Source organism: Dipodomys ordii, unplaced genomic scaffold (genome assembly GCF_000151885.1).
Source record: "Dipodomys ordii isolate 6190 unplaced genomic scaffold, Dord_2.0 Scaffold131, whole genome shotgun sequence".
NCBI lineage: Eukaryota > Metazoa > Chordata > Mammalia > Rodentia > Heteromyidae > Dipodomys > Dipodomys ordii.
Window position 1 is genome coordinate 3654537 of NW_012267347.1, and position 10260 is coordinate 3664796.

Here is a 10260-nt window from a genome sequence, read left to right on the forward strand (position 1 = left end):
TTAGAGTGCTTTTCTACCCAGGAAGGCTTTGAGGTCTACCCTGAATCACATAGAAATTTAGAAACTACTCCCCTTTCATTACTGACATAACCCAAGACATCTACAACTATGCCTAGAACATAGAAGGTAATTGATACATTTTATTTTTTCTTTGCCCTGGGGCTTGAGCACAGGGCCTGGACCCTGTCCCTGAGCCTCTTTGTGCTCAGGACTAGTGCTCTACCATTTGAGCCACAGCACCACTTCCATCTTTTTCTGAGTGGTTTTTTTCAGAGTCTCATGAACTTTCCTGCCTAAGCTGGCTTCGAACCACAACCCTCAGATCTCACTCACCCTCTGGAGATAGCTGGGATTACAGCTATCTGATAACTAGGATTACATGTGTTAGCCACCAGCACACAGCTTGACCCCTGTTTGTTTGTTTGTTTGTTGCCGGTCGTGAGGTCTGAACTCTAGGCTTGGGCACTGCCCCTCAGCTCTTCAGCTCAAAGCTAGCGCTCTACCACTTGAGCTACAGCACCACTTCTGGTTTTTTCTGCTTATGTGGTGCTGAGGAATCGAACCCAGGACCTCATGCATGCAAGGCAAGCACTCTACCACTGAGCTACCTTCCCTGCCCCCTGACCCTGTTTTTTTTTGTTTTTTTTGTCAGTCATGGGGGTTGAACTCTGGGCTTGGGCGCTATCCCTGAGCTCTTCAGCTCAAGGCAAGCATTCTACCCCTTGAGCCACAGCACTTCTGGTTTTCTAGTTGCTTATTAGAGATAAAAGTCTCACTGACTTTTCTGCCCGGGCTGGCTTTGAACGGTGATCCTCAGATCTCAGCCTCCTCAGGTAGCTAAGATTACAGGCGTGAGCCACTGGCGCCCGGCTTGACCCCTGTTTTTGAATGAAAGAATGATCTTTCAGTAAAGAGAATCATTGTTCCTTCCAAGACGGAAGGGACTCAATGTAAGCAATACTACCACATAGCACTCTGCCCTCCAAGGAGCCGACTCTCAGTTCCACTTCTGACTAGGCAGCTGATGGTGGTCAGAGCAGCCTTGTTTGAGCACAGACTTATGTGACATATAACTTCTCATCTTCTACTAGCCCACTTCATCCTGAGCCCTTTGAGTAATCACCGCAGTAACTGGAAAAAGACAAAGCTGCTTGATACTCAACCAGGGCAGATGATCACATTGGCTGATTTCCTCCCAATCAAAACTTGGTGGTTTAACCTTTTTTTGTTGTTTCTTGAATAATCCTGTGTGGTACTGACAATTCCTTGCCTTCACTTGAGTCAAGATAGAGCATTACGTGTCTAATGTCTAATGTCTATTATCCCTCACATATGTCATTATACGTATAGTCATTTATATGTATATGTATACATACATATAAATGTGTGTGTGTGTATATATATACATATATATGCATCTTTGTGTCTTCCCGTACGCACCATCTTCCATCAGTGCATCCATCCCCAGTTCTTGCTGTTGGTCATATCTAATAAAATCTCTAAGGCTGAGTGTGAACTTGAAATATGATCTAAAAACAAGCCTCCACCAAAATGTCACTTCAAGAGCCACAGAAAGAGGAACTCCAGGATAAATATATCATTTATGTTTATGCAAAGTAAGCTGGTTTGTTGGACTTCCCAGAGGCATGGAAAAATTGTACCTCAAACATTTACATGAGCTGGGGGGATGGGGAGGAAAGGGGAAAACCTCAAGCCAGTTGACTTCTATTATTTTCTGATTTAAATAAGAATTTCCTTTCGGGCTGGGAAGGTGGCTCAGTGGTAGAGCACTTGAGGCCCTGGGTTCGATTCCTCAGCACCACATAAGAAAAAGCCGGAAGTGGCACTGTGGCTCAAGTGGTAGCGCGCTAGCCTTGAGCTGAAGAGCTGAGGGACAGTACCCAGGTCCAGAGTTCAGGCCCCATGACCGGACCTAAATAAATAAAAAAATAAGAATTTGCTTTGAAAAGAAAGTTGGCTCTTTGAAGAGGGTCCTCCTTCCTAGAGAACACATCTATTCAAAAGCTAGAGTTTTTCAGAAGGCTGCCCAAGGACTGCGAAAAAGAGAACAGAGATCGGGTGACCGTGGCTCATGCCTGTAATTCTAGCTATTCTGAAGGTTGAAAACTGAGATTTGAGATTTGAAGCCAGCCTAAGCAGGAAAGTCCATAAGACTCTTGTCTCCAATTAACTAGTAAAAAGCTAGATGTAGGAGGCATGGTTCAAGTTGTAGAGCACTAGCCTGGGGAGAAAAGGATAAATGACAGGATCCTGGTCCAGAGTTTAAGGTCAAGGATCAGCACCAAATACATAAATAACAGAATTAGATGCAAAATGATTACATGATTTGTGGGGCATGGTGCAAAATGAAAATGCAAGATCTCTTATTCAAAAAGCAAGAGAAGCCAGGAGCTGGTAGTTCATGCCTGTAATCCTAACTACTCAGGAGGCTGAGATCTGAAGATCCCGGTTCAAAGCCAGCCTGGGTAGGAAAAGTCTGTGAGATTCTTATCTCCAATAAACCACCTGAAAACTGGAAGTGGCACTGTGGCTCAACTGGTAGAGTGTTCACCTTGAGCTGAAGAGCTCAGGGACAGTGCCCAGACCGAGAGTTCAAGCCCCATGACTGACAACAACAATAAAGCAAGAGAAAGAAAGTACCATAAAAGGATTAGAATATAAAGTTTTACCTTTCTTCTGTGATCTCTTCCTTGACTTTTCCAATGCACTGTATTAATGCTATTCTAAGAGAAGAAAGTATAAAAATTTTAAGTATTAAAATGAATGCTTCTGTCCAATATACTTTGTAATGCTGATTTTTCCTGCAAATATAAAATCATTCAGTTAATAAGTGGAATCACTAAAATTAAGCTATTCTATTTTATAGCTGTTGTACATATTTTTTTCTTATCAGAACAGTAGAAAAGGAACAAAATTTTAAAAACACCCAAATATCTTCCTTTTTCTTTTCTTTCTCTCTCTCTTTCTCTTTTTTAAATTTTATTTTATTTTATTATAAGGGTGATGTCAGGGGGTTACAGTTACATAAGGTAATGAGTACATTTCTTGTCGAACATTGTTAGCCCTCCCTTGTTTTTTCCCCATTCCCCTCCCCCACTCCCCTTCCCACCAAGTTGTAAAGGTTATTTCCAACATAATGTCTTATGAGTCTTTCCCTTCCTCTCTCCCTCTCTCCCTCCCTCTCTGTGTCTCTCTCTCTTTCTCTCTCTCCCTCCCTTCTTTCCTTCCTTCCTTCCTTCCTTTTTTTTTGTGCTAGTACTAGGGCTTGAACTCAGGGTCTGGTTACTATATTTTAGTTGTTGGGTTTTGTTTTTTGTTTTGTTGTTTTAATTTTATTGTAAAGGTGATGTACTGAGGGGTTACAGCTATATAAATCAGGTAATGAGTACATTTCTTTTTGAACATTGTCACCCTCTTCCTCATTTTCTCCCAGTTTTTCCCCTCCCCTCCAAGTTGTATAGCTCATTTCCAACATAGTATCTGGTGAGTATCACTTAGTTTTTTTAGCTCAAGGCTAATGCTGTACCACTTGAGCCACAGCTCCACTTTCTGGCTTTTGGGAAGTTATTTGGAGATAAGAGTCTCATGGACTTTCCTGCCTGATCTGGCTTTGAACAACGATCCTCAGATCTCAGGCTCCTGAGTAGCTAGGATTATAGGCATAAACCACCAGCATCCAACTTCAAACAACTATTTTTATTTCATTTCTTAACAATGCGCCACATATTCTAGCAATACTTTCTGGCTTTGGCTTATTGATGAGTAAGGAAAGACTGACAGGTAAAGCAATCCCAGGTTTCCATGTTCCTTTTACCTTTTGTGTTATTGTTAACTTAAGTGATTACCATAGTCACTGGAGGTAAAACAGATAACATCAAATAATATAAGAACAGATGAGAAAGTGTTCCTTTATGTTTAAGGGTCTCAATGAGAAAAAAGTTCTAATTCAAATGGAAGTGCAGCTTCTTAGGGGTGTCAGCCATTGACAGTCTACCATACTTGCTACTTGCTTTTGAGTCTCCCTGAACTTCTGCATTGAGTGAGTCCATATGCTCTGAACTCAGAGCACATTTCAATTGCTGTTTGCAAACAGGCAGCAGGGAAGGCAGATTGGCACATGCATTCTGAAGGCAGCTCTGAGCTCACACGCTGACTATTGTCTCTTCAACTTCATTTTCACAGCACATATGCAAAGATAAAATTAGTATTTTCAAGATGGCAGTAGCAGAACCTTTGAATCAATCTTAGGGCCCTTCTGAATGTGAGGCCTGCACAAATCACAAGCCATGAGGATCTCTGTCATTAGGCATTTTCGACTAGTCACAGAAGGCTTTTCCAATGGAGAACGGACCTAGAATCAAACAGAACTCAAACTTCTCTCTTTCTATAAATCCTATGTAACTCATTTGTGAACCTTCCATTGGAATTTCTAATATCCTACTGCTGAATTGGGAAGACTACTGGGCCTGAAAATTCCAGATTAACAAGAGTTTTGGTGACACAGTTACTAAATGATTGGAAAGAAAAACTGAAATCAGAGTAGAAGGTGGCTAACAAACTTCATGACAGGTATATATGCAGCTTCTTCTATGTGCTCTGTGAAATATATGTTCCAAACGTTTTATTAATCCTGACAACAACTAGAAGGCAAATGTAATACTTGCTTGATAAATGGGAAAACTGAGGCCGAACATATTGCAAAGTTTTCCCACAGTCACTTATATGACAAGAACTAAGATTCTGTTCCATGTCCGTCTAATCCAATACCCATATTCTTCCCACACAAAGAGCCCCACCTCTTCCTAATTTGTTCAGAGGATCAATGTCTGACAAGCCAAGGAAACCTTGTATTGAGATGGTTGAGTTGGAGTCAGGTGCTGGTGGCTCATGCCTGTAATCCTAGCTACAGAGGAGGCTGAGATCTGAGGATCATGGTTCAAAGCCAGCCTGGGCAGAAAAGTCCATGAGACTCTTATCTCCAATTAACCACCAGAAAACCGGAAGTGGTGCTGTGACTCAAGCGGTAGAGTGCTCACCTTGAGCTGAAGAGCGCAGAGGTAGCATCCCAGCCCAGAGTTCAAGCCCCACAACTGACCAAAAAAAAAAAAAAAGATGGTTGAGTTGGAAGAAATTTTGGGTGAGAGTCACCTTGCCACTAAAATGATAACGTTGAGAAATCTAATGATAAGTGCCTGTTTCAATGTTTTTTTTTCCTAAATATAACCAAGAAGCTAAGTGCATAAGGAAGAAAAATCAGTGAACAGGCTAGTAGGGAATACCTAGGAATTGATTTAGGTGGGAGAATGGACAGAGTTCAGAGAATTAGCATAGTATTTAAAGGCAGGAGAACTTTTGTCACTGGAGCCCCATGCACATAGGCAAAACCACAGCAGGCAAAGAGTATGGCCAGAACTCAAGGTCATCATGTTGGATATGATGAGGGAAATCATAGCCTCATACACAGATATACACAAAGAAATGACTAAAGTATGGTATAAGTGAAGGAGGATTCCAATGGTGTAACTCCATGGAACAACCAATGTACAGTTTAGCAATCTGAATCCCAGTAAGCTGGTACTGTTGGAGGGCAGAAGCCATCAGGAGAGAAGACCCATGAAGAGATGAAGAGTGGGTCAAAACAGTCATAATATTCAGCATTTATATGTGAAAATGGAACCAGGGAGTTTGAGGAGAGAGATGGAGAATGAGGGAAAGGATGGCACTGATCAAGATGCTCAAAAACTGACATGTTGAATTGAAATCCCTTTGTATAATTACTTCAAGATAATAGTAATAATAATCACAACTACAACAATATAAAGTGATCTAGGGTTGGAAGTGACTTTCCCAGAATGGCCCAGGCAGCTGCTTCCAGTATATATCAGATAATTTCTTTGATTTTCTTCTGGTTTGGTTTTTATTATCAAAGTCAGATACATGTAGGAATACACTTAAAAACTGAAATCTTGTAGTATATTTTAAATAACTCTTGCTACACTGCTTCATATCATTCAAGCTACATTGAAGTAGACTGAAAACATGCCTGAATCAAGTAAATCCACAAAGTAACAAAGCATACCTTAACGTGAATGAATGAGCCTCAGGAACATTACACAAAGTAAAAGAAGTCAGACACTAAAGATGACATATTAAATGAGCTCATTTCTATGTTGAGAGTAGGCAAATCTTTAGAGGAAGAAAGTTGGTTATTAGTAACTGATGGCCTGGAGCTGGGGGGTGGGAGTTGAGAGTGACAGCAAAAATGGACACTAGGTTATTTTTAGGGGTTACTGGAAATGTTCTAAAAGAGGGTTGTGGTGCGCAAGGGTGTAACTCAGTGGAGTAATGCTTACCTAGCACTCACAAGGCACGGTGGTCAATTGGCAATACCATGAAAGTAAATTAATAATTAATTAATCAAACAATTTAATAAAATTAGTACCTGAGAACACAGTTCAATAGTAGAGTGCTTGCCTATCATACACAAGGTCCCAGGTTTGAACCTCAGTACCACACACAAAACTCATAATAAATAAAAAAAAGTGGAATATGGTGATAAAGCAAGTGAATTTTCTCATTAAAATTATACTTTGGCAGGGCTATAAAGTATGTATTCATCTATGCATGACTTTTTTGGGGTTTTTTGGTTGGTCATGGGTCTTGAACTCTGGGCCTGGGCACTGTCCCTCAGCAATCCAGCTCAAGGCTAGTGCCCAACCATTTGAGCCACAGCACCACTTCTAGTTTTTCTGGTGGTTAGTAGGAGATAAGAGTCTCATGGACATTCCTTCCCAGGCTGTCTTTGAACCATGATCCTCAGATCTCAGCCTCCTGAGTAGCTAGGATTACAGGCATGAGCCACAGGTACCCAGCTACCCATGAATTTTGATAAGAATCTGTTATCACAGGGTAAAGTCATCTTAGTTGAAAGATTGAGTATATTATTTCAAACTCAAGAGAACTTTGAAAGAGCAACAGAAGCTCAGGGACAGCACCTAAGCACTGAGTTCAAGCCCTAGGACTGGCATGTACACATACACACCAAAAAAACTAGTATTCAGGGCTGGGAAGGTAGCTCAGCGGTAGAGTGCATGCCTTGCAAGCATGAGGCCCTGGGTTTGATTCCTCAGCACTACATAAACAGAAAAAGCTGGAAGTGGCGCTGTGGCTCCAGTGGTAGAGAGCTAGCCTTGAGCTGAAGAGCTGAGGGACAGCGCCCAGACCCAGAGTTCAGGCCCCATGACTGGCAAAAAAAAAACTAGTATTCACAAACATGACAAACACAGTACATGAATTGTCATGAATTCTAAAAACCTAAAGATAAGTTGTTAAAATTGGTAAGTAATTTGACCATTTTAGTAAATAAGAAGTTAATATACAACCAGCACAACTATGTTTATTGCAGCATTATTTACCATAGCTAAGATATGGAACCAACCCAGTAGATGAATGGATCAAGAAAATGTGGTATATATACACAATGGAATTCTATGCCTCCATCAGAAAGAATGACATTGCCCCATTTGTTAGGAAATGGAAAAACTTGGAAAAATTATGTTAAGTGAAGTAAACCAGGCCCGAAGAAACATAGGTCCCATGGTTTCCTTTATTTGCAATAACTAGTATTTGTCTGAGTCAAGCAGAAAAGGTCAGATAAGTTGATGTTAGAGGAATGAACCCCAAGATAAGTATTCAAATGTTTTTTTTTCCTTTCATGCAATTGTTTCTAACATATTTATTTGTATGTCCCTCCCCCATGGTATAACCCATGCTTTCACTGTATTTGATGTTAGTATAATTTGTGGAGCAGAAGGGAAAAAACAAATCCTTTAACTAGGGATACAGGTGGACCCATTGCAACAACGATATATACAAGTCGTTATGTCAAAAAATGAACTTTACAACTTTGGAGGGGGGGTGGGGGGAGGACCGGGTGGAAGGAGGGGGGAGTATGGGAAGGGATGGGAAGGGGAAACAAAGAGGAGGCAACAATGCTTGATAAGAAATGTACTTATTATCTTGCCCATATAATTGTAACTCCTCTGTTCAGTATTCTCACAATAAAAAAAGAAGTTAATATACCAAAAAAATCAATATTTTCCTATACTAGTAAATGTTTTAAAAGACTTCATTAAGTCTTACAATATCATCAAAATTATATTAAATATCTAGGAATAAACCTAATGCAAAATACAGCCTCTACAGACAAAGCACAGAAAATTACTGGGGAGGTTCAAGCCAACCTAGGTCAACAGGGGATAGATAGTTTATGCTTATGATTCAAAAACTCAGCCCTACTGATTTATATAAGTAACTTATAGATCCAATGCAACTAATGATTAAAAACCTGGCAGGAGCCAGGCGCCAGTGGCTCACACATGTAATCCTACCTACTCAGGAGGCTGAGATCTGAGAATCACAGTTCAAAGATAGCCCAGGCAGGAAAGTCCTTGAGAGTCTTATCCCCAATAAACCATTCAGAAAACCAAAAGTGGCACTGTGGCTCAAGTGGTAGAGTGCTAGCCTTGAGAGCTAAAGAGCTGAGGGACAGTGCCCAGGCCCAGAGTTCAGGCCCCACGACGGGACCCAAAAACAAAATTTTAAAAGAAAAAAAGAAAAGGCGTTCACCATGCATACAACCAGCTAACATCCAAATCCAGAGTTTGGAAGAACTACAAATCAAAATGACTGAAAAACAACATAAAAGTAAGGAGAAATGGAGACAGTTCACATAAAAGGTCTCTAAATTACCAACAAGGATATGAAAAAGTGATGACCTTGTAGTTCAGCAGAGACGTAAAAAATTAAAACCACCTTGAGATAATCCCACCAGAATGTATAAAATATCCAAGATAATGATACCTCCAACAGCCAGGACTATAGAGCAATGAGGATTCACATGGGTTGCTTGGAACAACGCCGCAGCTTTGTCACAAGCACTATGGAAAACAATGTGGTAATGTTTTTCTAAAAGTAAAGACAGTATTTACACATTTTGTGAGCCAGGAATTGAACTTCCATGCATATACACAAGAGAAATGTAAGTGTACATGTACCTGGAGACATTTAAAAATGTTCACAGTCATGTTATTTGTTTTAGCTCCAAAAGTTGGCAAAGACTTTATTCTCTTTGAGGTTTTCTTTTCTTTTTTTGGGGGGGTCCAGTTGTGGGGCCTGAACTCTGGGCCTGGGCGCTGTCCCTCAGCTCTTCAGCTCAAGGCTAGCGCTCTACCACTTGAGCCACAGCGCCACTTCTGGATTTTTTCTTTTTGCTTATGTGGTGCTGAGGAATCGAACCCAGGGCCTCATGCATGCAAAGCAAGCGCTCTACCACTGAGCCACCTTCCCAGCCCCTCTTTGAGGTTTTCATAATGAACTGAAATGAATTAATCTGCATGATCTTCCTTCCTTCCTTCCTTCTTTCCTTCCTTCCTTCCTTCCTTCCTTCCTTTCCTTTCTTCCTTCCTTCCTTCCTTCTCTTTCTTTCTTTCTTTCTTTCTTTCTTTTTCTCTCTTTCTTTTTATTTCATTCTCTCTTTTGTTCTCTCTCTCATTCTTTTTCTTCCTTCCTTCCTTTCATTCATTCTTTCTTTTTCTCTCTTTCTTGAACTCAAGGCCTAACACTGCCCCCTTAGCTTTTTCACTGGAGGTTAGCTGTCTACCATTTGAGCCATACATCCACTTCTGGCTTTTTGGTAGTTAATTAGAGATAAATTTCATGGACTTTTACAGGCTTTGAACCACAGTCCTCAGATCTCAATCTTCTGAGTGACTAGGATTATAGATGTAAGCCACCAACACTCAGACTGTATATTTTTCTTGAGGTACAACAGATCACCTAAGGTAATGTGCATTGGTAGCTAGGAAACTAACCCCTTGGGAAGACCAAGATCCTAAGACCACAAATCCAAGAGAAAAGGTGGGAAGAAATTATTTCAAAGAAACCATCACTCCTTGTCTTAGGGACTTTGTTGACTCATATGCCCAGATGGAAAAACTGACTTTTAAAATATTGTAAAAACAGCCTGGCACCAGTGGCTCATGCCTATAATCCTAGCTACTCTGGAGGCTGAGAGCTGAGGATTGAGGTTCAAAGCCAGCCTGGGCAGGAAAGAATGTGAGACTTTTATCTCCAATAAACCACCAGAAAACTGAAGTGGTGCTGTGACTCTAGTGGTAGAGCGCTAGCCTTGAGCTGAAGAGCTGAGGGACAGCACCCAGGCCCAGAGTTCAAGCCCCA